Source organism: Capra hircus, chromosome 26, assembly GCF_001704415.2.
Source record: "Capra hircus breed San Clemente chromosome 26, ASM170441v1, whole genome shotgun sequence".
NCBI lineage: Eukaryota > Metazoa > Chordata > Mammalia > Artiodactyla > Bovidae > Capra > Capra hircus.
Genome location: NC_030833.1, coordinates 32512622 through 32539863, shown reverse-complemented (window position 1 = coordinate 32539863; position 27242 = coordinate 32512622). Strand labels below are relative to the sequence as shown.

General features: G+C 48.2%; 1 protein-coding gene across 2 annotated transcripts in view; it reads right to left on the bottom strand.

The window, feature by feature from the left end:
- CRTAC1 (cartilage acidic protein 1) overlaps nt 1-27242 on the bottom strand; it is a 151888-nt gene that overhangs the window by 57865 nt on the left and 66781 nt on the right. The window lies entirely within an intron of this gene.

The window sequence follows — 27242 nt, the reverse complement described above, 5'->3', positions numbered from 1 at the left end:
GGAAGTCGCTCAGTCATGTCCGACTCTCAGCGACCCCATGGACTGCAGCCTACCAGGCTCCTCCACCATGGGATTGTCCAGGCAAGAGTACTGGAGTGGGGTGCCATTGCCTTCTCCAGAGGTAGGCATGGGTGGCTGCATTAATAACCTATCTTGCAGATGGGGCAACTGATGAACCTGAGCAGTGTAACTGAGGCTCAGAGAGGTTGAAGGCCCTTCCCAAGGTAACATAGCTAGTGTCAGGTACTGGGACTTGAACCCAGGCTCCCTCTGCTGTCCCAAGGGCCCTATGGTAAATGAGCCCTAGAAATGCAGAAGGCTTTGTCCTTGAGCTTTGGAATGAATCTCTTAAATAGTAGCATTATGAATGCATCTAAAGTCATCAGGTGGATCTTTTTTTTTTTTCCTGAGGAACAAAGCAAAAGATTAAATTGCTCCTCAGCCCTCATCTCTCTCTTGTCTGCCTCTCCTGCAGCCACACTGGCCTCCCTGCTGTACGCTCCTGCCTCAAGGACTTTGCACTTGCTGTTCCCTCGGCCCAGGATGCTTTTCCTTGAGATGCACAAGGCTGTCTCCCTCCTTCACAGCCTTCAGACTGTCACTCAGTTGTCCCTTCTTGATGAGGCCTTCCTCCCCACACTTCTGAAACTTGCAATCACCACCACCCAGGATCCCTAACCCCTCAGCCCCCTCCTCCCCATGGCTTTTACCGCTAGCTGATCATTTCCTATTTCCCTCTTTATCTTTTCTCTGTTCCCGCTAGAATATCAGCTCCATGAGGGCAGAACTTTTTGTCTCCTTTGTTCTGCACTGTGCCTGGTACACAGTAGGTACTCAATAAATCTTTGTTGACTGAGTGGATCCTCGGAGCCGAATGGCTGAGTCAGAAGGGCTTAGGTGTCTCGTGGTTCATTTCTTCCCGTCGCCTTTCCACCTGGAGAAAGCGGTGCGCCCAAGGTCACCCCCAGGCAGCACCACCAGGAATGTCTGAGGACTCCTCCCTCCTCCTGGAACACCTGCCAGGCTCTCCAACCCCCATCCACTAATCCCTGGGCTCCTGCCTTTGTTTTAGCCCAAGAGTGTGTATCCTGAGCAGAGTTCGGCTGCCAGCTGCTGGACATCCCCTGCGGAGCTCACCTCGGGGAGGGAGGAAAGAACTCTCCAAGGTCCTTGAGAGAAATCACTTCTTGCTTTCCTGAAACACATCCAATTTGGCCCTCTCCTTCGTCACCAAGACACAGAGCCAGTGAAGTTTAGGGGGTGCTGAGTAACTGGCCAGGCGCCTTCTGGCATCCACAGTGTGCGAAAGGGGAGCTGAGCTCACTGGGGGCTGAGTCAGCACCCGGTGATGGAAGGTCGTGCCTTTGACGCTTTGACAAAGAGTGTCTGAGGGCTGCATGTCAGGGTGTTGTATGACCTATGGGACATGTCTAGGCAGCAGAGACGGAAAACTTGGGTTCCCGCCCTGTCAGCAGCTGGCTCAAGCCCTCAGGGACAGCAAGTGCCTTCCGGGCGCTAAAGGCTAGTCCTCAAAGTCTTCAGGTCTTCGTTCACCACCGTTACTGCTCCTCATGAGACAGTCTAGTTCTGGGGCCCTAGGCCTGGCTACAAGCACTTTTCCAGGCATTGCTTCACCTGAACCCGGGTAATCCAGAAAGATAGTCAAGAAGGCATTTTTCTAGAAAAGGAAACGGAGGGTCAGAGAGGCAAAGTAAGCTGTCCAAGGCTGCACAGCTTGTACGTGGCAGCATAAGGCTTCTAAAATGACTGTCTTCAGGTCCAATCCTGTGCTTTTCCCACACTGCCTGTGATGCCAACACTCTTTGTCCTTTTTTTTTTCTGGTGACCTCTCGCAAAGTAGTGACATGGGAAAATGCCCAAGAACTTGCCATAAAGTGGAGATAATAACCCTACACTTCACAGTTTATAAAACACTTTCTCAGCCTTGATTTCACTTGCTTCTCTGCAGGTCCTGACTCTTTCAGAGGTTGGTTTTGGGACCTTAGGGTGGTCAGTTCCCCTCTCTAGGTTGAGAGTTTCTCTTCTGCAAAACGAGAGTTGGACTGAATCACAGGGTCACAAAATGTGTGGACACACGTCGGGGTGGGCCTCAGGCCCTCTTCGCTCAGTTTCATCCAGAGCCATTTCTATGCAAATGCATTTTACTTTGGGGGCTTCCCCGATAGCACAACGGGAAAGAATCTGCCTGCCGTGCAGCAGGAGATGCAGGAGACATGAGTTCAATCCCTGGGTCGGGAAGATCCCCTGGAGGAGGAAACGGCAACCCACTTCAGTATTCTTGCTCGGAAAACATCCCAGTCCATGGGGTCACAAAGAGCTGAACACGATCGAGTCACTAAATACACATGCATGCATTTTATTTTATGCATCACATTCCATAAAATGCAGTTTAAACAAGGGATTCCAGAGCCAGCATTTAAAAGGCACTGGACTAAGAGCTATGTGAGAGCCCTTCTTGGTCTGTTGCTCTTAAAATAGTGCCTTGAGTCTAACTCACCTCAGGGGACAGACAGAGTGGGCTGGGCCCCACCCTCCAGGCCATGGTTGAGGAGCTACCATAGAAAGTCCGGCCCTGACACCCCTCCTTCGCACCCTCTGTCCCTTGGGTCTCCTGGAAGGTCTCTACCACCCCCAGGAGCCACTTCCCAGTAGGGGAGAGGTCGTGGCCTCCACACCTATTGGAGGCCAGTCCTTTCACCCTGAATGTGGGGTGGTAGGTGGTCACACAAGCTCCCGTGGTGGTGACCCTGGGGTAGCAGATGACCCTGGATCATCTCTCCTTTGAACCACTTGGGGGTACTAGTCCCAGTACTCTCTAAGAGGCAGAGAGGTGGAGGTGCCAGGCTGGCTCAGGGTGCCACAGAGACTTTCCCAAACCTACAAGGCAGCCTGGGATGAAACCTGACACTTTGGCCACTGTGTCCACCACCACCTCTAGGGGCTACAGACACAAAGCCAAACCAATGGCTCCTACACAGGGGGTCCCAGCAACCCGGGGAGGAGGCTGGGGGTGGGGCAAGGAGTTGCCACTCCTTCCTTCCACCAGGGCTTCCCTCGGCTGGCTCTGCTGCCCTGACACCAGCGCCTCTCATAGTCTTCCCCCAGGACAGCCAGCCGCATCCCCTCCTGCTCTGCTCCATGGAGCTGACGCTCTAGTTGATTCCTTACCACCCGGCCTTTCAGGTGGGGGTTGTGCTCCCCGCTCTCCCCTCCTCCCAGGAAGCCTGCCCAGCTGCCTGGCCTAGATGTGATCTTCTTTTGTTTGGACACCCACCGCATTTTGCACCTCGTTTATTCCCTCAAGGCAGAATTGTTTGTGTTCCAACATTGCTTCCCCTCATTAAAACATATGCTTCTGGAGCCCAGGAAGAATGTGGGCATCTCTGCATTTGCTGCGCCTAGAGCAATGCTTGGCAGAGAGAAGGTGCCCAGCAAGTGTCTGAGTGAATGAGTGAGCGAATACGGAAAAGCATCATGACTGGCACTCGCAGAGCAGTCGCCGTGTGCCAAGCATCCTTCCAAGTACTCTATAACCCCTACCTCATATCATCCCCGTGACAGTCCTAGGGTTTTACAGATCTGGAGACTGGGGTGTGAGAGGTTAGTCATGGTCCCTCTGGGGTGTCAGTTCCCACAGCAGGGATGGGGAGATGGATGTGAGGTACATGGGGTTTCACGCTTCCTCTAACACCTGCCTGAGCTTGTTGGGCACTTCTAGAAATTCAGGAGGCTTTGAAGCTCAATTGAACAGGCTTAGGAAGTGGGACAGGGTCCCCTGTTCTTGAAAAGTAGCTGTGACTTTATAATATCAAAGGCTAGGCCAGCAGGCACAAGTGATTGGCTTGGTGGAAATTTAAAAATCTGCTTGCGAGACACCAGTGGGGCGCAACCCATTCTTGTGAGTGTGCTGGGCAAGTTTCGTGCTGGTCCACTGACGTGGACAGGGAGGGGCCTGGGGGTCAGGCCAAGAAGAACAGCCTGGGCACAGGGTCCTGGGCCTGCCACTTCCTGGCTCTGACCTTGCGCTTGTCACTCCGTTCCTCTAAGCTTCAGCTTCCTCATCTACAAGTCTGTGAAGATAAGCCAGTGTGTGTGATAACACCTGGTAAACTGTGAAGAGTTACACAATTGTAAGTTCTCATCATTATTTAAAAAAAAAATCCAAGGCACCATCTCTCACCCTCTAGAGTGATCACTTTTGAGTTTCCAAACACACAATAATGTTTCTCATCCCCAAACATCCCACCCATGATCTCTCACACGCCGAGACATTTCTTTATTCTCCTTTGTCATGAAACTCAAATAGTTGTCTTCACAAGCAGTCTCCACTTTCTTGCCGCCCATTTACCTCACCCCCATCCCCGCTCTGGGCTTCCCCGGTGGCGCTGGTGGTAGAGCACCCACCTGTCAGTGCAGGAGATGTTTGAGACAGGGGTTCAGTCCCTGTGTAGGGAAGATCCCCTGGAGGAGGGCATGGCAACCAGCTCCAGTATTCTTGCCTAGAAAATCCCATCAACAGAGGACCCTGGTGGGCTACAGTCCATAGGGTCACACACAGTTGAACACAATTGAAGCAACTTAGCACACTCGCCATCCACATTCCACCTCAACTCCAGTCATGTTATACAACGCATCTAACTCCAGTCAAATTTATATCTCAACTTGTTATGGCCGTTGGCGGCTTTCACGAGGCCACAAACAGGATGCCTTTTCACTCCCTTCTCCTGGGGACTCTCAGCAGTACCTGGCTCAGTGGCCTGCGCTCTCAGCCACTTGCCTTTTTAAAACACTGCTCTCTTGGCTCTGAGGATGCCACCCTCCTCCAGCTTTCCTTCTTTCTCTCTGGTTTCTCCCGTTTCTCCTCTTTATAGGTGCTTCGTCCTTTCTCTGCCTCTTAATGTTGCAGTCCCCAGGTCTGGTCCAGGGCTCCTCTCTCCTCTCTCTGTCCCCTTTTCCCAGGGCTGAATATCCATTCCCATAACTGACAACTCCCAAATTTATATCTCCAACCCAAACCCCCAGTCCAAGCTCAGACTCATATATCCGACTGCCTACCTGACATCTTCTCCTGCACGCACCACAGTCATCTCCAATGGAACGTGTCCAAAATGGAACTATTGATCGCTCCTTCCCCCTCCTCCCTGCAATGGGCCTTCAAGTACTAAAGCCAGAAGCCTGGTGTCAGCCTTGGTTCTCCCACCCTCTTGTCTCCACATCAGATTCATCAGTCAATCCCATCATTTCTGTCTCTTAAAATATTTCAAATCCTTTCTCTTCTTGCCTCCTCCATGGCCACCATCTCTGGAGAGCCTCCTTTCTCTGCTTCCCTATTTCCCCTACCAATCGAATTCCCCCACACCCTAGCCAGAGTCATCGTTTTAACACATAAATCAGATCAGCCATTCTCTAGCCTGAAACTCTATGGCGGTTTCCCACTATGTTGGAAGGAAACCCAGACCTTTTATCACCCCTGGCCCGGGAGCCGACTCGGTCTGCCACCTGCCTCGCTGACCTCCTCCAGACACACCAGCTTCCTTTCAGTTCCTAATGGTCCAGCAGACGTGGTCTCAGCCCTCTGACCAGAACATTCTCCCTCCATCTCCCTCCTGGGCTGGCTTCTTCTCATTCTTTAGGCCTCACCTTGAAAGGCATCTCCGAGAGACCCTCCCCTCGTCTATATTCCCGTTGCTGCATCCTCTGCCCTACTCTGGTTTGGTTACCTATCGTCCAGTTCTCCCTGTGAACCATGAGCTTTAGAAGGGAAGAAACTGTGAGTTGCGTTCACGTTGGTCTCCCCATCACCTAGGGTATAAGGAGTGCTCGGAAAATACTTATAGAGCAAATGAAAGAGAAGGAGCCTGCGGGAGGCACCAGATCATCACTGGGAGGCTGAGCAAAGCCAACTGAGCCTCCAGTCTGTTGCCTGGGACTTCGACCTTCTACCTTCATTAGTTCCCAAAATATGTACAAGAATGGTAATGACGTGGAGTAGGTCGAGAGTGGGTGTCCTGGGTAAGAGTGAGAGAGTAGCAAGGTCTTCTAGATAAAAACAGAGGACCAACCTTTTTTTCCTGTTGGAAATTGTTGGCCCATGTGGGAAAAAAAAAAAAAAAAACAACTTAGGCAGCTACATAAAGGGGAAGCCAGATAAAAGGATGTAATGCTTATTGGGGACCTGCTATACACTGGATACCATGCTAAATAGTTTACAAGTATCTCATTGTACATAAATAGAAAATTTTCTAAAATTTGAAAAATATACTATTTAAAAAATTAAGAATAGAGAACTTTTTTCATTAAAAAGGAAATAATGAAAAAATATATAGCTATCCAACATCATAATCAAGAAGAGATGCAGAGAAATGAGATAGATGTACAGAAAAAGCTGAATGCAAGAGAGACACGCAAGAATGTACAGAATTGAAGTTGAGGGGCAGTGAAACCCCGAGAACAGAGAGAAAAACACTGTAAACACAGCTAAAGAGACTCGCTCTTAAAGAGAGACCGCCAGAAGGGAGGGTATGCAGACCTACGGAGACAGAGAGATCCCTGGAAAGATGCAAAGTTGTGGAACTATCAGCAGGGCTCTGAGACATTGTCACAGGGAAACAACTCATCTTGTGGCCTTTTTGGGAATTTCCTGCAAAGTGTATTTAAAGATGTGTGGTGTTTTCAGAACAACATTTCAGAGTAATGTCGATTACTTCTGTGTTGTTCAGTCACTAAATCGTGTCTGACTCTTTGGTACCCTGTGGATTGCAGCACACCAGGCTCCTCTGTCCTCCACTATCTCCTGGAGTTTGCTCAAATTCATGCCCCTTGAGTCAGTGATGCTATCTAACCATCTCAATCTCTGCCATCCCCTTCTCCTCTTGCCTTCTATCTTTTCTAGCATCAGGGTCTTTTCCAGTGAGTCAGCTCTTCGCATCAGGTGGCCAAAGTATTGGAGCTTCAGCATCAGTCCTTCCAGTGAATTTTCAGGATTGATTTCCTTTAGGATTGACTGGTTTGATCTCCTTGCAGTCCGAGGGACTCTCAAGAGTCTTCTCCAACACCACAATTTGAAAGCATCAATTCTTTGGTGCTCAGCCTTCTTTGTGGTCCAACTCTCACATCTGTACATGAGCACTGGAAAAACCATAGTTTTGACTAGATGGACCTATGTCAGAAAAATGAGGTCTCTGCTTTTTAATACTCTGTCTAGGTTTGTCATAGCTCTCCTTCCGAGGAGCGAGTGTCGTTTAATTTCACGGCTGCAGTCACCATCTGCAGTGATTTTGGGGCCCAAGAAGAGAAAATCTGTCACTGCTTCCATATTTTCCCCTTCAATTTGCTATAAGCTGATGGGTCTGGATGCCACGCTCTTAGTTTTGAATGTTGAGCTTTAAGCCAGCTTTTTCATTCTCCTCTTTCACCCTCATCAAGAGGCTCTTTAGTTCCTCTTAACTTTCTGCCATTAGAGTGGGATCATCTGCATATCTGAGGTTGTTGATATTTCTCCTGGCAATCTTGATTCCAGCTTGGGATTCATCCAGCCCAGCATTTTGCATGACGTACTCTGCATAGAAATTAAATAAGCAGAGTGACAATGTATAGCCTTGTCATACTCCTTTCCCAATTTTGATACAGTCAGTTGTTCCATATCTGGTTTTAACTGTTGCTTCTTGAAGGTTACTTCAATATCCTCATTTCATAGAGGAAGAAAGTGAATTTCAGACTTTCTGAAAGTCAAACAGCTAATCATTGGACAAAATACACTGAAAGACAAATGGACCCCTTAGTCTAAAGCAGTTATCAACAGAACCAAGCCTTTGTGCCGAGTCTGGCCTGCTGCCTATATTTGTAAATAAAGTTTTACTGGAACACAAACCTGCTCATTCATGTACATGTTTTCCCTAGCTGATTTTCCTATATGACAGAGCTGAGTAGTTGTATAGACTATATGGCCCCAAAGTAGAGAATATTTGCCATCTGGCACTTTGCAGAAGAGATTTTAAAGGGTTGTCAACTTATAATATGAGTATATTACAAGTTCTAGCAATCATTATCATAACAGAACATAAAATTAAAATAAGCTTTAATAAAAATTAATTTGCACTGTGTGCTTGGGAATACAGTTTTCTGAAACAAGTATTCAGGGAGAGTGCAAGATGAATGGAAGGAAGATACTAGGCTTTAGAATGGAGATTGTGAGGCAAAACAATCTGTAGGGGAAAAGAGACAGAGAAGAGTATTCTATACCCGGGGTTTATCTAAGGTTGAGAAACAAGCATGTGCCCTCTGAGTGAGTGAAGTGGTTAGAGAGATATGGCAGCTGATCTCCAGAGATGGCTGTCATCATTTTCTTTCCTCTTTGTATGCACATGTTAATCCACCCATCAGGAGGCGGAATCTGTTTTGCCTCCCCTGACTGAGGCTTTGTGACTTGACTCGATTGGGCCAGTTCTGGGTCTAGCCTTAAAGAGGCCCACCAGCTTCCACTTTCTCTCTGGGAGAAGCCAGTCACCGGCTGAGACGTCTGACTTCCTCGAGACCTCCATGCTCTGGGGAAGGGCAATCTAGCCCCAGCGAGAGGCCACATGGAAGAGCATGAGGCACCAGCTAAATGAGCGAAGACTCTGTGGGCCTTCCAGCCCAGTCTGGCGCCACCGACAGTTGACTGCAGCTGAGCAGGTGATACCAGCTGATGTCACATGGAGCAGAAGAACCACCTCTCACCCCCCCGCCCATCCCCCCCAAGCTGAACTTGCCCTAATTCCCCACCCACAGCATTGTGAGAAAGGATAACTTGTTTTTAACTATCTACATTTTCGGACAAGAAAGTAGATGACAATGCCCAATCATTTCAGACCTAAGGGGAAGAGGAACTTCCCCTGCAAAGTAGGAATAAACATTACTCATTAATCAGTAGAATTCTCTAAGATAGCCATTTGAATTCACAGTAGGCAGGTCTTCCCAAGGGAGGCCTGGATCTGTTGAGTTGATACTTAGAATATCTGAGGGTCTCTGCAGAGCCTGAGGGTGGAGGTGTAAAGAGAAATACAAGGAGTCCAGAAACCCTTCGTTTTTTCCTCCTCCTCTGAATTCTTCTTTCGTTTCTAGCTACATCTGTTTCTCATTTGGAAAGCACAACCCTGAACATGGATCATTTCTTTGGAATTGGGTATAGTGCACTTTTTTCCTTTTTACAAGCTTAATTCTTTGAAAGCCATCGAAGTTAAATAGGACCAGAAAACATCTGGGAAGGCATTCCAACAGGAGATTCACAGATTGTATCCCAGAAGAGGACATATCCAGAGGCCAGGTATCAGTTTAAAGGAATGAAGACTTTGTTAATGGGAGGTTTCAAGCCATGATTAGAAATCTGGAGCTGGGGATTTTACACCAGGGTAAATTGAATGAGTCCGGAAAGGGTGTCCCAGAAAAAAACAAATTTGATTCTGAACTAGGTGCTAACCAGGGTAGAGAAGACCCCACAAATACAGGGCAAAGAATAAGGGGGTAACTTTAAGATGAGGATAAAAACCTTTTATCCTAAGGGGTGGATGGTTTTTCCAGAAAGGGATATTTGGCACCGAAAGGTCAGAATAATCTGCAGTGATGAGTGTCTATGTTCTGTGAAAGCTCCACACAGACTGATTGATTTATGCCTTGTTCTAAAAAAGATCTGTGCTCAGCATGTGCTCTGTGCCCTTGGAATTTCTTATATTTTGATGAGCATGGAGGTACCCAGAAGGCAAAGACTACGGTTTGCAGCTCCATGCCCTCCATACCTAGGATGATGCCAGGAAGAGACAGGTCATGGTGTTGATGCTGCTGCTGCTGCTGCTGCTGCTGCTGTGATGATGGTGACGGTGGTGATGGTGAAGACTGTGACTCCATCCCTCGAGGCAGGTTTATCTCTCAAGAAAAGAGGAAGATGGGGAGGCAGGAATTCTATAAACTAACAAAGGAGGGATTTGAGTGACAGATGGAGGCTAGGTTAATCAGGATTCTTTTGCAAGCAGCAAACACTCCACCTGAACTAACTGAAAAAGGATTGGCTCAGGTGTCCAACCTGCCAAGAGCAAGGGCACAGCAAGGCCTTGGGGTGCTTAGAACCAGGGTTCTGACCAGGAGGGTGTCAGGATTTCTCCTACCCTGGCCTCTCCCCTGTTTGCTGTCCGCTTCATCCCCTCACACCATCCTTCCTTGCAAGGCCTGACCTGTGTACACGCTCAGATTCACACCTTCAGCATAGAGTAGAGGCTTATTTTCCTCAGCTCTGATGTGTAAGAGCCCAGGGAAGCGTCCTGGTTAGCCCAGGCTATGTCACACGTCCATTCTGAGCCAGGATCTGGAGCCTACAGTTGACAGCCTTCAGCTGGGATTAGTCCTCCTGAAAGCAGCAGCTCAGGAGCCATGTCTCGACAGGAAGGGAAGGGCCAGGAAGGATGAGCTATGTGTCTCTATAGAGACGGTGGCTCATGTGGGCCTGTACTTCTGGAGACAGACTTGCCAGGCCTACTGATGGAAGGCACCACTGAGTCCCTGTGTCCTTCAGATACATCCCAAGGTCCCCTACTCCGCTTCAGGAGCCCCAGAAAGAGGTAAACAGAGAAAGTGGAACAATTGTCTCCCTAGGTTTTAGAAACGGGTCCAGTTCTTGGCTTCCTCCTCAGGCCTCTGTTCCAGGCAGCATGCTGGCAGTGGAAGGCGGGAGGGCATTGAGAATTGGCAGTGCCAGCCCAGCGTGGGGCATGGAGGGACACAAGGGGAGCCCTGGCCCAACTTCGTGATTAACTTGTGGACTAAGACAGATCATGTTTAATTGCTGGGTTACAAAATACTTTAAGTTCAGTTCAGTTCAGTCGTGTCCGACTCTTTGTGACCCCATGAATCGCAACACGCCAGGCCTCCCTGTTCATCACCAACTCCCGGAGTTCACTCAGACTCACGTCCATCGAGTCAGTGATGCCATCCAGCCATCTCATCCTCTGTCGTCCCCTTCTCCTCCTGCCCCCAATCCCTCCCAGCATCAGACTCTTTTCCAATGAGTCAACTCTTTGCATGAGTTGGCCAAAGTACTGGAGCTTCAGCTTTAGCATCATTCCTTCCAAAGAAATCCCAGGGCTAATCTCCTTCAGAATGGACTGGTTGGACCTCCTTGCAGTCCAAGGGACTCTCAAGAGTCTTCTCCAACACCACAGTTCAAAGGCATCAGTTCTTCGGCGCTCAGCATTCTTCACAGTCCAACTCTCACATCCATATATGACTACTGGAAAAACCATAGCCTTGACTAGACGGACCTTAGTCGGCAAAGTAATGTCTCTGCTTTTGAATATGCTGTCTAGGTTGGTCATAACTTTTCTTCCAAGGAGTAAGCGTCTTTTAATTTCATGGCTGCAGTTACCATATGCCGTGATTTTGGAGCCCCCCCCAAAAAAAAGTCTGACACTGTTTCCACTGTTTCCCCATCTATTTCCCATGAAGTGATACTTTAAATGTCTGCTCAAACTTTCTCTCCTTCCTGCTATAACTACCTAGAAGATTTAGCTCAAAAGCTATTGGTCTTTGTCTCTTGTTTGATTAAGATGGGTCAATTTAGTGGCAAAATGGTGGGGCAAGTTGCTTACAGATGCTTCACTCTTCTCTAAGAGTTAAAAAAAGATAAACCAATCATTCTCAATGAGTTCATTCCCCCTTCTGGGATTCTATTTTCTGACTGGGCATATTGCATGGCACATGAGGAATTCTCTGCTCAGACAGCCTCCAACTTCATATGCCAAATAAGGAGTCATCTCAAGCCCAAGCTTTCAGAGGAGGACAGGTCATTTCCACTGGGACGGTCTTAATAAAGAAGGTTCATTTGATCTAGAACTGGAAGGATATATAGAATTCTAACAGAAGATAAAGGATTTGTGTGCTCAGTCGCTTTAGTCATGTCTGACTCTTTGCGACCCTATAGACTATAGCCCACCAGGCTCCCCTATCCATGGGGTTCCTCAGGCAAGAATGCTGGAGTGAGTTGCCATGCCCTCCTCCAGGGGATCTTCCTGACCCAGGGACTGAACCTGCATTTCCTGTGTCTCTTGCATTGGCAGGCAGATTCTTTACCTGTGAGCTACCAGGGGAGCCCCATACGATTTAGGCATTTACAAAAGAAATAGTGTGAATTATGAAGCAGATCAGAGAAGAGAAAAATATGGCTAGGGAATAGAAAGTAGACTAACTGAATAACACAGAGGTGTGTATTGGACAATCATGGGAAAGAGCAGGAGCAAGCTGGAGAGTACCTGGCAGTGAAGACAGTGGAAGACGTGACATGTAAACCAAGAGTTTCGGCTTTATCTGGCAGGAAATGGGGAGCCGCTGAAGAATTCTGAGCAAGGGGTACCATTACATCAGAGTGCGGATTTGCAGAGTGTTGTCTGGGGGCAGTGTGAGTGAAGGGTGGGTCAGGGAAGAGAACTGTAACAATTGTGCCGAAGATGGAAATTCCCCTGGATTACTCCAAAAACTTCTCGTTTCTTGCCCACAAATGACTCCTAAGATAGAGCATGGTCAAGAAGGCACAGAAATGGGGAAAGCAAGGGTTAAAAAGAGAGGCGTGGTCAACAGTACTAAGGGCTCCCAAGAGGTCCAAAAGGCCAAGGGCTGGAAGTGGAGAGTGGATTGGGCAGTTTGGAAGCTCCTGGTAACTGTCACGGAAGCTGTTCATTACAGAAGAGACAGGAGCTAGATCCAGGGCATTGGGGAGAGGGGCAGCAGCCATGCAGATAACTCACTGAGGATGGAAAGGCTCAGGGAGGCCTGGGATACTGGCCAGAACACAGAGAGATGAGTGATGGGGTGGGATCACCAAGCTCTGAGACCTGTGCATGTTTGGGGGCAAGAAGAAAAGATGCAAGAGGGCAGTGGATTTAGAGGGACATGAGCAAGCACAGAAGGTTGAGAGGAAGAGTCTAAGCACCAGCAGGTAGGTTAGGTTTGGAATTCAGAGAAGACAGAGGAAATGTAGAAGGGTAAGAAGATAGGATGGGTGGAAGACTACAGAGCTGGTGCCCGGAGACCTCGATCTGCTCATGGATAAATAAAAGGCGAGGTCCTTAGCTGAGGAGCCACTGCACTGCCATTTTCCACAGTAAGTGGGGCAGGCAGGGTGCAACGCCTCCCAGGGTGAAGTTGGACAACTTGAGGGGTGGCGAGAGGCAGAGGGCAGGGGCAGGACAGGATCTGTCTCTGAGGCTGCAAAGAAGACACAGACACAACACCAGCAGTGAAGCAAGCAGAGCAGGGACCCCGGGCAGGGGGCTGACAGCCAGGCTAGGAGAGGCGCAGGCAGAGGTGGGGTGCGGGCAGGGCTGGCTCAGGCTGCGGACAAGTGAGAACAGGCGTTTCAGGCTTGGGATCCAGAATAGGAACTGCCTGCCTCTGTCTGGACTGGCTGGGAAAAGGCAGTGGGAACATCTTCTTTTGGGAGTGAGGAGGGTTCTGTGGGGGCAACACGGGGCAGCAGAAACCACAAGGGACCTGAAGTGAGAACAGAAAGGCTGAGAGGCAGCACAGCTCCTTGGTGAAGAGTGTGGACCACAAGCCAGACTGCCCAAGGGCAGGTCCCTGCTCGCAGCTCTCCAGTTGTGTGGGCGACTTTGAGCCAGTCACTCAGTCGGTCCAGGCCTCAGCTTCCTGATACGGGCTCCTCTGCCATGGATGGTGCCGAGGATGAAGACAGAGCCTGTAAAGTTGTCAGCGCAGTGCTGAGCGCAGAGCAAATGCTCAATAAACACTAGTTAGAAAGTCTGTCTTCTCCATCTACACTCAGTGCCCGACACATAATGGGAACTCGATAAATATTTCTGAAAGAATGAGTTATTATGATTATAACCTGTGTAGCCTTGAGCACAGATGACTGTGAGCTCCAAGGAGTCCCAGACTGTATTTTATTTTCCTAGCCGCCACCACCGTGTTTGATAAAGAAACCTGCCTACATGCATTCTTGAGGATTCGGTTTCCTCATCTATGAAGTGGGGCTATTAATATTTGCTCTGCCTCGAGGTCAGAGGAGAGGACACATGTAAGCCACGATGCAGCTGTAGGTTTTGCATGTGTACGTACACACACACACACACACACACACACACACACACACGTGCATACGATATGACTGTTGTCTGAAGCAGAGGCAGCTTCCTGAGCCCCTGGGGAGCCCTCACTCTTCTACTCGCTTCGACAAGAGCTGAATGATACGCCCATTGAGCTGCAGGTACGCCTTGTGAAATGGAGACAGGAGGAATTTTCTGAGGGCCTGGTCAGAGACAGCTATGGTTTTCTCCAGCAGGGAGGAAGTCCGGAGCTGGGCACTGGACTGGACATGAGCTAGGCAGGCGGCTGCTCTCAGTCAGCCTGGCCTGATGCCTGGGTTGGACAAGCAATGAGACACAGGTCACAGACCCTGGTGAGGGCAGAGGACAGATGGGTCTTGGCTGGTGAAAGGCAGGGCTATCATGTGAAGGCAAGGACCAGTGGGCTCCTGGTGGTTGGAGCTCAAAGGGGAACAGAAATGGCCACCTTCAGCTTAGAAAAGGCCTGTGCTTCTAGCCCAGGGCTCTGTCCAACCAGAATCTCAGTTCAGACTCTAGCTGGGTGCAGGCCCCTCTTCATGGTGATGAGCTTCCCCCCATGATGACTGTCTGCTTGGAATTGTGAGTACAAGTCACTGTGGAGCCCCCAGCTGTGCCGGCCAGGATACAGGGGACATATACATTGTTCCCCCTTTGCCCTCTGGGACCCCTCCGGGACCTCCCCTTGCTCTCACTGGTTCCTGTGGATGTGTCCTTCCCCTTGCTGTCCTCCACTCCCTACACACCTGGCTATCCCCGCCCAACAGGAAAATCAAGTTCCTGCCAGTTTCCCCTCTCTCTGCAGCTAATGGGAGCATGCCTGGTTGTATCTTGAGAAATAATGGTTGGAGAAAGCAGCAAAAGCCTGCCAGTTGCTATGGAGTGTTAACTGATGAATTAAACTCTTCGTTTTGATTTGAAGGAAATAGTCCTAGAAGAGATGCTTGCTTTAAAAAAAATATAAAGCTGCCAACTATGAAAGGCATTCATTCAGAGGGGTCTTTGTTGCCAAGCTGACTTGAATTCCCTGAGCCATGCATTAACACTAATCAGAATCTGGCTGCTGGAGCAAATGTGCTTTAAAGTTTTAGGGACAGAAAATGTTGTGCATTAAGTATTGGTGAGAAAGCATTCAAATGTACCTAGATATTTATTCTTTAAAGTGCTTGCAGTATAAAAACTACCTACCTGACTGGCAACTCAAAATAAAGTTATATTAATTACTAATGAAACGTACATGACTGTTAACTAAGATATTAGGTACCATAGGCTTTTTATGTTTGAACCATCCATCTAGATTAAAGACCATGCTGGAGCTGGTACCTTCTCACTGCAGGGGGCTGGGGGGAGCTTGCAGGTACTTAGATCCCTGCTACTCTAAGTGGGGGTGGGGATAGATGGCAGCATGTGAGAGTGTTAAAAATGTGAAATCTCGGGCCTCAGAATCTGCCTTTTAATAAGATGCCAAGGTGATTCACGTGCACATTAAAGTCTGAGAAGAGCTAGCTGGTCTGAATTCGTATTTCTCGAAGAGTAGCCTGTAGACCAAATGTAAATACATCAGAGACACCTGAAGAGCTCATTAAAAATGCAAATTCCTAAGCCTAGGGATCAGCATTTGAAACGAACTCCCTGATGGCTTTCCTGTTCAGCAAACTGTGAGACCACCCCTAGTCCTTCTGATCTTTTCATGATCCAGGAAGGACCAGTTGATAGGAGGTGCTCTGAGTCCAGTATGAAAGGATTTGGATGGACGAGATCTCTGCCATGTAGGGGCTTCTAACAGCTGAGCAGGTGGAGAGGAAGCTATGGCATAAATAACTAGAAGGATTCTATTACTGACTAGTTTACAATGCATTGGTGGCTCAGAGGTTAAAGCATCTGCCTGGAATGCGGGAGACCCGGGTTCGATCCCTGGGTTGGGAAGATCCCCTGGAGAAGGAATGGCAACCCACTCCAGTACTCTTGCCTGGAGAATCCCATGGAAGGAGGAGCCTGGTAGGCTACAATCCATGGGGTCGCAAAGAGTCGGACACGACTGACTTTACTTTACAATGCATTTGAGTCTCTCATCCACACTGGTGGATACATGTCTTCCCTGAGGGTGAAGGATACCAGATATGTGGTCCTCATCCTTTCTAGCTCTTCTCCTGGAGTGGAATAGACTCCTCCTTTCAGGGACCATTCATTCTTTGGGGCTACCAAGCTGAGACCAGTCCAGGGCTCAGCTACTTGAGCTGAGATAGGAAACTGGTGATTCATTTCATTAGCCTTTTCCTATAAATCCTCCCCTCTCCTTCTTGCGTCCACCACCCCTTCTCAGGGTCAGTAGGGCCCAGCACTCTGCAGCTCTGCCTATGTGGCTTCCCCACACAGGTCAGGAGAGGGTCAGATCAAGGCTAGGCATCTGCCAGCACTCAGCCCTTGGGGATGGCATGAGCTTTCTTCTTTCCCTTTTGATGTCTGCATTTCAGTTCCTTCAGAAAGAAAGAGACACAAACCATAACACTCTCTTTTACAGATAAGAGAAAACCAGCCAGCCTCTTTTGAAATTCAATGTACAACAAGTGGAAAAGGGGCAATGTGTGATGGGAGCCCAGATGGGGGTCTTTCTTGACTCGGAGCATCAATAAATGTGGGCAAAGAGGCTGGCACTCAACAGTGATCCTTTAGTGGAACAGTGTCTGGCCCAGATCCTGGGAAGCAAACTTTGGCTCAGACGGTAAAAAATCCACCTGCAATGCAGGAAACCTGGGTTCAATCACTGGGTTGGGAAGGGAATGGCTACCCACTCCAGTATTCTTGCCTGGGGAATTCCATGAACAGAGGAGCCTGGTGGGCTATAGTCCATGGTGTCACAAAGAGTGCAACACGCCTGAGCAATTTCACTCTCACTTTTCATGGCCTTGTCGGGTGTGTGTCTGGTCAGCTAGTGCTTTCTGGTTTACTCACCTGTATGACTCAATCCCCTCAGCCATCCAGTGAGGGTCATTAGCTATTTCCTCTCCCCTATAAATATGAAACTAAGGTCAGGGATTAATCATGGACCCATCACACAGCTGGAAAGTGGGAGGACTGGGTCTTGAATTTGCTTCCTCAGATTCCAAATTCGACTTTCTTTGTACCCAACTGTAAGGCCTTATTTTTCTTCTGTTCCTGAACCAACATGTTATTTTAACTAGACCAGGGATTCCTTTTGGCAAGCTCTCTCCAAATTACACCAGCCCCTCAGCGGGTGTGGAGGGCAAAGAAGAGTTCTCGCTTCTTTCCTTTTGTGACTCTGGCGAATTCTCAAAGGTGGAGGTGAAAAATCAATGCCAGATGGCCCTTGTGGAGAAGTTTCCATGGCCTGGTTGCCGAGGATCCACTGGGGGAGGAACGTCTTTGCAGCTGAGGAATGTGGCATGAGCCAGCCGGACCCTGGACCACACAAGCCCCTCGTGGCAGCACTGATGTGACCTGGCTCGGCTCCATGTTCAATGCTCAAGGCTGTCGATCAAGTGAAACGAGAGAGAAGGCGCTGTAGTGAGAGCGGCATCCAGAAGGGTTACTTGTCCTGAGAGCCCTCTCTGGGCCCGGATGTGGATGGAGATGAGGCTCGTAGGTGACAGCACAAGTAAGGCTCCTGCCCCCACAATCACTGGCCTCAACAGATAAATGCAGGCCGAAATGTGATGCCTTAGTCCAAGGATTTCAGCACGTGCCCTTTGCACCCGTCCATAGACCATGTGCTGGGGCCCAGTGGAGGCAATGAGCCCTACGTTAACTTCCTGTGGTTGTTGTAATAAACACATAGGTGGCTTAAAACAGAAATGGATGGACGTCCCTGGTGGTCCAGTGATGAAGAGCCTGCCTTCCAATGCAGGGAGCATGGGTTCGATCCCTGATCGGGGAGCTAAGACCCCACATGCTGCACAGTAATTTTAAGTCTCTGTGCATGTAGCATCTAGAGAGAGCCTGCTCAGTACAATTAACACGCAGCACAGCACCCCACCCTCCAAAAAAACAGACAAAAAAATCCCCCACAAAACCCCAAAAACCAGAAGTGGATTCTCTCACAGTACTGGAGACCAGATATTCCAAAATCAAGGTATAGCAGGGCCACACTCCTTCCAGTTCCAGGAGAGAATCTGTCCCTTGCATCCTCCAGCTTCCTGTGGCTGCAGGTGAAGTTTGGCTTGTGGCTGCCTTGTACCTAGGCCTTTGTGATATGTTACCGCCTCCTCTTTCACAGCCCCCTCTGCCTCTTTCTTAGAAGGAAATGAGTGATCGCATTGAGGTCCACCTGGATAATCAGGACATGCTCTTCTCAAAATCTTTAACTTAATCATACATTTTGCCCTATAAGGCAATGCTCACAAGATCCAGGCATTAGGCTATGGGTGTATCTTTTGTGGGGATCACCATTTGACCCATTATAGCATCTTCTGAATTAACTCTTATCTTCTTATAAAGGCTTCCCTGGGGGCACAGACTGTAAAGAATCTGCCTGCAATGAGGGAGACCCATGCTTGATCCCTGGGTTGGGAAGATCCCCTGGAATGGCTATCCACTCCAGTATTCTTGCCTGGAGAATCCCATTGATGGAGGAGCCTGCTGGGCTGCAGTCCATGGGGTCACAAAGTCGGACATGGCTGAGTGACTGACACTATCTTCCTATAAGACATACCAGTTAGGATAACACTAATAGTAGCCAGGGGGCTTACTAGGTCCTTCATATGCATTAGCTCAGTTATTCTTCTCAGTAACTCTGGAAGGTGGATACTTGTATTACCCAATGCAAGGGAAGAACAGATGCTCTAACATCCGTACTCCTTTGGCTTCACCAGGTAATTCTGGTTTGTGGCCACTGGGGCCGGAAGGTCCTCAAGGATCCTGGGGAAAAGAAAAGAGGGCAAGAATGTCTCTGGCTCTGAACCCTCTTCCACCACAGCAGCCCCACCTGGGTCTGATATAGATGTTAGGAGGCTGCAGAAGATTTCCTTTTGCTCCAAAGGGCTCAGTTCAGTTCAGTCGCTCAGTCGTGTCCTGCTCTTTGCGACTCCATGGACTGCAGCATGCCAGGCTTCCCTGTCCATCACTAATTCCCGGACCTTGCTTAAACTCATGTCCATCAAGTCAGTGATGCCATCCAATCATCTTACTCTCTGTCGTCCCCTTCTCCTCCTGCCTTCAATCTTTCCCGGCATCAGGGTCTTTTCCAATGAGTCAGTTATTTGGATCAGGTGGACAAAGTATTGGAGTTTCAGCTTTAGTCCTTCAGCTTCAACAGCAGTCCTTCCAATAAATATTCAGGACTGATTTCCTTTAGGACTGACTGGTTTGATCTCCTTGCAGTCCAGGGGACTCTCAAGAGTCTTCTCCAACACCACAGTTCAAAAGCATCAATTCTTCGGCACTCAGCTTTGTTTACAGTCCAACTCTCACATCCATATACGACTACTGGAAAAACCATAGCCTTGACTGGACGGACCTTTGTCAGCAAAGTAATGTCTCTGCTTTTTAATATGTTGTCTAGGCTGAGAAAATAAAGTTTGCAAACACAGCTCTGAATTCCACTGACTTGGTATTGTTTGTGCATTGGTCCAGGTTCAGGAGTCCTGCCTTTGGATGCAGACACATCTGAGTTCTGTGCCTTTGGACAAGTTACCTAACCTGTCTGAAAACCACGTTTCTCATCTGTGCAGTGGAAAGAGTAACAGTGTCTACCTCGAAGAGTTGGCCTGAGAACTGGATGAGCTTACAGTGCACCTACAATGCTTCAGAAGTGCTCAGTAAAGAAGAGCTGTCGTTTTCATTGTCATTGTCACTGACTTGCGCATTTCTCTACTGATCAGCTTCCTAGATATTCAATCTAGGACCTCTTGAAAGTGAGAATGACTCTCCAGAACTGGTGGGTCCAGCTGTTTTCCCTCACTAGAGCTTCTAGAGGAGAGAGGTGGCCTCAGGCCAGGACAACAACATGCAGTGTCATTCCTCCTGGCTCATGCACGAGGACCCTGTCATCCACTGCTGCTGCTGCTATCGCTTCAGTCGTGTCCGATTCTGTGTGACCTGATAGACGGCAGCCCACCAGGCTCCCCCGTCCCTGGGATTCTCCAGGCAGGAACTCTGGAGTGGGTTGCCATTTCCTTCTCCAATGCATGAAAGTGAAAAGTGAAAGGGAAGTCACTCAGTCGTGTCCGACCCTCAGCGACCCTATGGACTGCAGCCTACCAGGCTCCTCCACCCATGGGATTTTCCAGGTAAGAGTACTGGAGTGGGTTGCCATTGCCTTCTCCACCTGTCATCTACACATATGTCCAAAGGGTCTGAGTTCCGGTCTTGGTGATGAATTCAAGGCACAGCCATTGCCTCAGATAGGAGTCCTAGAAGAGGCTGTGATGGCGAAGCTTGCTGGGCCTTGGAGGGAAGGGTGGGACTTTCTTGACACCTTTGATAATCGAAAGGGTTTATTTGCTGACATCTGTGGGGTTCCAGGTGATCTTGCAGTAAAGCAGCTGCTGCCTCAATGGCCAAGCACAACTCCCTGAAAGGTGAGACATAAGCGGCAATGGGCAGCTTACCTGCCTCTGTGAAGGGCTTATGATTGCATTTGCTTCCATTTGAATGAAACATGTGAGTTCCAGGTAGCAGGCTGACTGACACCAACCTCTTCAATGTATTAAAAAACAGCTGCTTTAAGCACAGGTTCTGATTGAATTTTAGGGTGTATCATAATGAGAACTTAGCGCTTATTGACTGTTTACTGCCTGCCAGGCTCTGGGCTAACGACGTGTGTATCTGCATGTTCTCATGGTCCCCCAATGAGCCGATTATCGCTTTTCACAGATGAGGCCCAGGAGGTCAAGCAGCCCCCACGAAGGTCACTTAGTTGTGAAGGGAGGGGTTGTACAGTGCAGATTGGGTCCATGGGAGCCTCTGGAGGCTGTGCTTTCAACTCCACCCAGGACTGCGATCTAGAACTGGAGTGCTCCAGAGAAAGAATTCACACTGCCCGCTCCTTCCCATCTTCACTTTGGACAGGATCTTCCCCTGATTGTCAAATGTCACATTTAGTAAGAGTGATAATTAAGCAAAACAAAACAAACTGCTACCAGCGACAAAACCCACACTAACAAACAAAAATTTTGCTTTTGGGTCAGATTCTCCTCTAAATCCCAGAAACCTACAAATATTGGTTCACAAAAGGAATGAACATGAACACAGATCTAGACTGTTTCTCTTAAAGCACGCTAGTGGGCCAGGGTGACAGGCATGCTCTCAGATGGAGGTGCCAGGGCAGGGAGAACTTTCTGGAAAGTGCACTCTGAGAAGCAGAACACTTATTTTAAGAGAAGAGGCACTGCTCTGGGGCAGAGTAGGAGATGCTCCAAACAGGCATTGGCACAAGGGTTTGCCTGGCATTGACGGGCTCCCTACAGGGGCCAATGGTAGGATTTTGAGAATGAGGGGAGAGGTAACAGAATGGAGGGGTGGGGAGAGGGGTAGTGAGTGATAACAAAAAGAGTACGTCTTCACTGTGGCCCTCGGAAGGCGGGCTTGTACCTAGCAGCATCATCAGTATCTGTCAACAGCAGAAGCAGCCGCTGATACTCGTTGAATGCTTACAGTGAGTGACTTTTATCGAATGATCTCATTTAACCTTCACAACAACTCTAAAACGAAGGAATGATTATTACCCCTATTTTACAGGTGAGGCAACTAAGGCTCAGCGAGGCTAAGCAACTTGCCTGAAATTGCACAGCTGGAAAGTGGCAGAAGCCAATTCAAACCCAGGCTCGTGGGATCCCAGAGCTTGTGTTCTTACATAATCCTCTTGTCTTTCATGTCGTTGGTCCCCTGCTCTCAGAAGGTGGTGCATTTTTGATGCAGTGGGGGCTGTCTCCCTGCATCAGTTGTATCTGTTGTATTAGAGTGTGATGGACTGTTCACACCCTTGAAGTTAGGTTTAAAGGATTCAAAGACACAGTGTGGTGATGGGGAGGGCTGGGGAGGGGCTTAGGAACCAGAAGTGGCCATGACATTTGTTAACACATATTGTAATCTCTCATCACTTCCTGTGTCAGTCAGGAGAAGCAGGGTTTGAATCTGGGGGGACTGGGGCAGGTTCTGTGAGCCCTCTTCCCTCCTATCCCTGTATCACTTTCAGGGCTGCACAGGGGATGTCCCTTCCTTCTTTGCCTTCTTTAACTCCTGTGAGGGTCCCAATGCAGCCGCAGCAGACAAGGAGGGGTTGCCCTCTGGAAACGGGACACTCATGAAAAAGGGTCATTCCATGCTAACCCTCTGGCTCACTCAGTCCCGGGCACCTCAGGGAAAGGATGTAGTTTAAAGTCAGAGAACTGGGCACTCCGTGCCTTCTCAGCTGCGGGAGAGGATAGACATATCACATCCCAGTTGACCAAAGAAAAGGAACGGTTGCTTCTCTTTCAAAGATATTTCAGTGCATTTAATGGAGATAGTAGCGAGGGGCGTTAGACGTTGTGTATTAGGCGTTCAGTTGTGTCCAACTCTTTGTGACCCCATGGACTGTACAGGTGCCTCTGTCCATGGGATTCTCCAGGCAGGAATACTGGAGTGGGTTGCCATTCCTTTCTCCAGGGGATCTTCCCAACCCAAGGATCGAACCTGAGTTTCCTACTTTGCAGGCAGACTCTTTACCATCTGAGCCACCAGTACTCATTGTTAGAAGTTAGTCACCCTTTTAAGAAAGCAGCGTTCACTTGCTGCCCTAATCTATACACTAAAGCGAGAGCATGTTCTTTTTTGGTTTTTAGTTAATAAGTTTTATCTTTTAGAGCAGTTTTAGATTCACAGCAAAATTAAGTGAATGGCATAGAGAGCGCCCATGTGCACCTGACCCCACATGCCTGTAACATTCCCCATAATCAACATCCTTCCCTGAAGCGGTGCACTTGTTACAAGTGATGAACCAACGCAGACACGTCGTTACCACCCATTTACATCTTGGTAGTACATTCTATGGGTTTGGAGGATGTCCCTTTTTTTAATCTGATAGGAACAAGAAGATATGACAGGCTCACGGTCATGTGGCTGGGCGATTCATCTGATGCCAGCCCCTAACCCTTGGTTACCCTCATGCCACCCCTTCTTTGCCTGAAAATACAATCAGCTCATTTCCTGGGTGGCAGATAATAAGAGAGGTGGAGAGAGTCCACAGAGATGAAACTAACAGGAATAAATTCCATGGGCTTGAAAAAAAAAAAGGAACCACCCCTCATCCCTGATGCTTCAAGGTGGGCCATTCAGTGATTCATTCTCACCCCAGAAGACAGTGCGATGAGGCTGGGAGACTGTCTGGAAATTCAAGAACAGCAGGACGCTCTGTGAATGTCTCCGGGCCTGTTATCAGAGCACCACGCTACTCTGTGATTCCAAAGAACAAGCGAATCTTTGGAGTTAATTCAAGTCCTGGATCTGTGAGTTATCAGCTCTAAGTGTAGAATTGCTATAAAAATTCTATGATGTAATGAGAATTAAGCCTGTGGTTCAGGGGTCCCTTAGTCCACACCAGGTTCAAAGATTCTGCAGGAAGATTCTTAGAACTGAGCATATAGTACTCATGGCTAAGATTAATAGAGTGAAGGGGTAAAAAGCGAAACAAGCAGAGGGAAGAAATGCCCGGGTGACGTCTGGAGGAACAAGCATCCAAGGGTCCTCTCCCAGCAGATTCACACAGAACGTGCCAAATTCCCCCCAGCTACAGGTTGTGACAGTATGTGTGAAGTGTTATCTGCTAGGGAAGCTCATTAGAGACTCGGGGTTCGTATTGGGAGCTAGTCACATGGGCACCCTTGCTCAGCACATACTCAAAATCCGAACACCCAGAAGGAAAGCAGGTATACAATACAAACCACAGCCTAGGCACTGTTATTCCGGGGGGGAGTGGGAACCCTTCCCAAATTCAAGTTCCCATATGCCAGCCAAAGGCCAGCCTTGCGAGCAGCATTTTCTAAGGATAACAGGCTTATGTTAACTCTTTTCCACACAGCCTGCTTTGAAGTTTGGCACACAGTGGACGTTCAATACACTGCAGCTACCAATACCAGCAATGTCATGGTTTCGTACCTTTCTCTACAGGAAGGAGAGCTCATCGTACCATCACAAGTGTCCTCGAGTCAAATCGGGTCCTCACTTGGAAAACAGAGAACACATGAGCACACAAGTGCACACATATCTACACACGCAAGTGTGTATCTAAGATAAAATAACTGCTTATATAAAACCTTTTCCTCTTCAAATGTCGAATCAGGATTCTTTCATCTCTGGTCTTAGTTGCTACTTAAAGTTCTGATTAGTATGCTTTTCATTTCTTCAGCTGAGTCATTGATTAAAAAAAAAAAAAAATGAGTTCATCAAGGCAGGACCCAGGACAGAGCCCCAGGCAGTCTACTTAAAGCCTTCCTTCAGGTTTTGGAATCAACTTTCAGGACATGATTCTGCTAAGAGAATGATCATCTATCTGGCTCATGGGTCAACATGTTAGTTATAATAATCTGTGGGGAGGCTGTTAACCATTTCACCAAAATAAAACTAAGCTATGTCTATAGCATCCTGCTAAACCACCAGCCAAATGCCTCCTTGTAAGGAAACGAGGTTAGCTGTGTATGGATTATTCTTAGGCAGCCAGTGCTAGCTCCTGGTGATCACACCCTGGGTCCTGAAAATGTATATGTTATTTGTTCCGACTTCCTGTTAGTTAGCTTATGTGTGCACTCTCAGTCGTGTCCGACTCTTTGCGACCCCATGCACTATAGCCCGCCAGGCTCTGCTGTCAATGGAATTTTCCAGGTAAGATCACTGTAGTGGGTAGCCATTCCCTTCTTCAGGGGATACTTCCTGACCCATGGATTGAACCTGGGTCTCCTGCATTGGTAGGTGGATTTTTTTTTTTTTTTTTTTTTTTTACTGTATGAGCCACTGCTGAAGCCCAGCTAGTTTACAGATATTTTCTTTTCTCCCCCCCACCAGCCCCGCCCCCGTTTGAAACAATTTGCCCCTTCTAAGACTGCAGCATTTTCCCAGCATCACCCTGCTAGTGGTAAAGAACCTGCCTGCCAAAGCAGCAGACATAAGAGACATGGGTTCAAGCCCTGGGTCGGGAAGATCCCCTGGAGAAGGAAATGGCAACCCACTCCAGTATTCTTCTCGGAAAAATCCAATGGACAGAGGAGCCTGGCAACTGAAGCAACTTAGCATGCACCCTTAAGAGCACAGCTGGTTCCTCAGCCCCTGGGATGTGCCTTGTGTTGTGATTTAATTTCAGTTATCAGTCCAAGTTTGAAGACAGCTCATGCAGAAGATGGAAGTCAACAGACGTTGCAGCTTCTTCTTTCTTTCTATCACATGCAACACCATATTCCTTACATCCATACCTCAACAACCTGTTCTTTTTCTCATCTTTTGTTACTTCAAACAAGAAATACCAACACTTCACTCCAGGACATCAATGATTGGGGAAAACAGTCATTAAAAACCCATCCTGGGATTTCCCTGGCAGTCAAGTGGTTAAGACTCTGCGCTTCCAACTCAGGGGACTCGAGTTCGATCCCAGGTAGGGGAACTAATATGAGGTGTGGCCAAAAGATTTAAAAAAATTTTTTTAATAAAAAAACCCCCACCCCAATTATAGGAGATTCATTATACTATTCTGTCTACATTTATATATTTTTTTAATTCTTCAGTATAATTTTTTCATAAAGCACTGAAAATCATTTCAATGATATAAGAAAACATAAATTATCAGTCTGGATCTTGAGTCAGAGGAAAAGGAGAGGAGGGAATGTGTTCATGGAGTAAAATATGTCGGTATAGGATCTTGGGGGAAATTATTCACTTCTCTAGAGCCTTCCAATCCTAAACCAAAAGCCCAAATACACTTTCTTCTCGTACTTCCACGCTTTAGGGTGGTGGTGGCTAAGGAAGAGAATTCTGAATCCACTTAAGCATGAACACCCCAACACTCACATGCATTGGTCTCATGCCTTTTCCTACAATAAGCACCTACCCCAGGCTTGCATCTAATTTGAATGGAAACTGATTAATTTCCATATGTACTTATTGCTGGTGTCTACCCTTTTCGGTGATATCTATTTTAGAACACGAGATCCCAGAAGACAGTTTCCACGTCTTTAACTCTCTTTAGAAAGCCCTGGAGCTTCAGTGTGCTCAGAAAACAAGCAGATCCCTATTCTTGGACGTGCAGCCTCTGTGCCTGTTCCTCCCCTTCATGCAGTGCCCATCTGTAATTGGGCCTCAGGTCACAGGGCTGGGTCTCTCTGCCTAGTTTCTTAGTCGACCATCCAGGTGAAAGAAAGGAGAGGCTGAGAGGATCAGAAGCAGCCTTCCCAAACAAGACCAGGAGGGCCAGGTCACAGCCAGGAGAAGTTTCTGATCCACAGAAAACAGGACACCCTGCACCAGTGAGAAAGACTCAGCACCATTTTTCAAAACTAGCAGCTGGAAAGGAATTAATGCCATTTCGTGCGCACACAGACTCATTCCAGCCTCAAAGAGCTTCACGGTCATTATTAAAGAACACATTTCAGAACATAATATTATCAGGCTATTGATGTTTGTTTCGATGTTTAATTCAGTAACAGCTCCAGTTGTGGAGAGCTTTAAATGAAACGAATGTTCTGAAGACCTGCACAAATGTTCCAATTTTCCACTGGCTTTCACAAGAGCTTTGCCAATGCCGTGGGGATGGGGGGCTCCTGATGCCATGAGGATTTTAACAGGCGGGGAACTCAGGGGCCCACTGCTGAGCAAGCCCCTGAGGTCTTTCCGTACAGAAACCAGAAAAGGCGGAGAGTTCCCCATGAATCCAAACAACAGCCGCTGCCTCTGTCACCGCACATTAAATGATCCGGGACCGAAATTCGATACACACCTCGGGCACTCTTGCGGAACGGTACCCGCGCATCTCAGCGGCCAGCATCCCGGGAAGAATAGAAAGGCATTAAAAAAAATAGGCTCTCTTTTGAACACACACAGAGATAAAGAGAGAGACCACACTGGGAAACCCTGCCAGGACAACTGGACCGAAGGTTCCAACAGGTATGGCCAGTCCACGCTGGCTGGCACCTCCTCCTC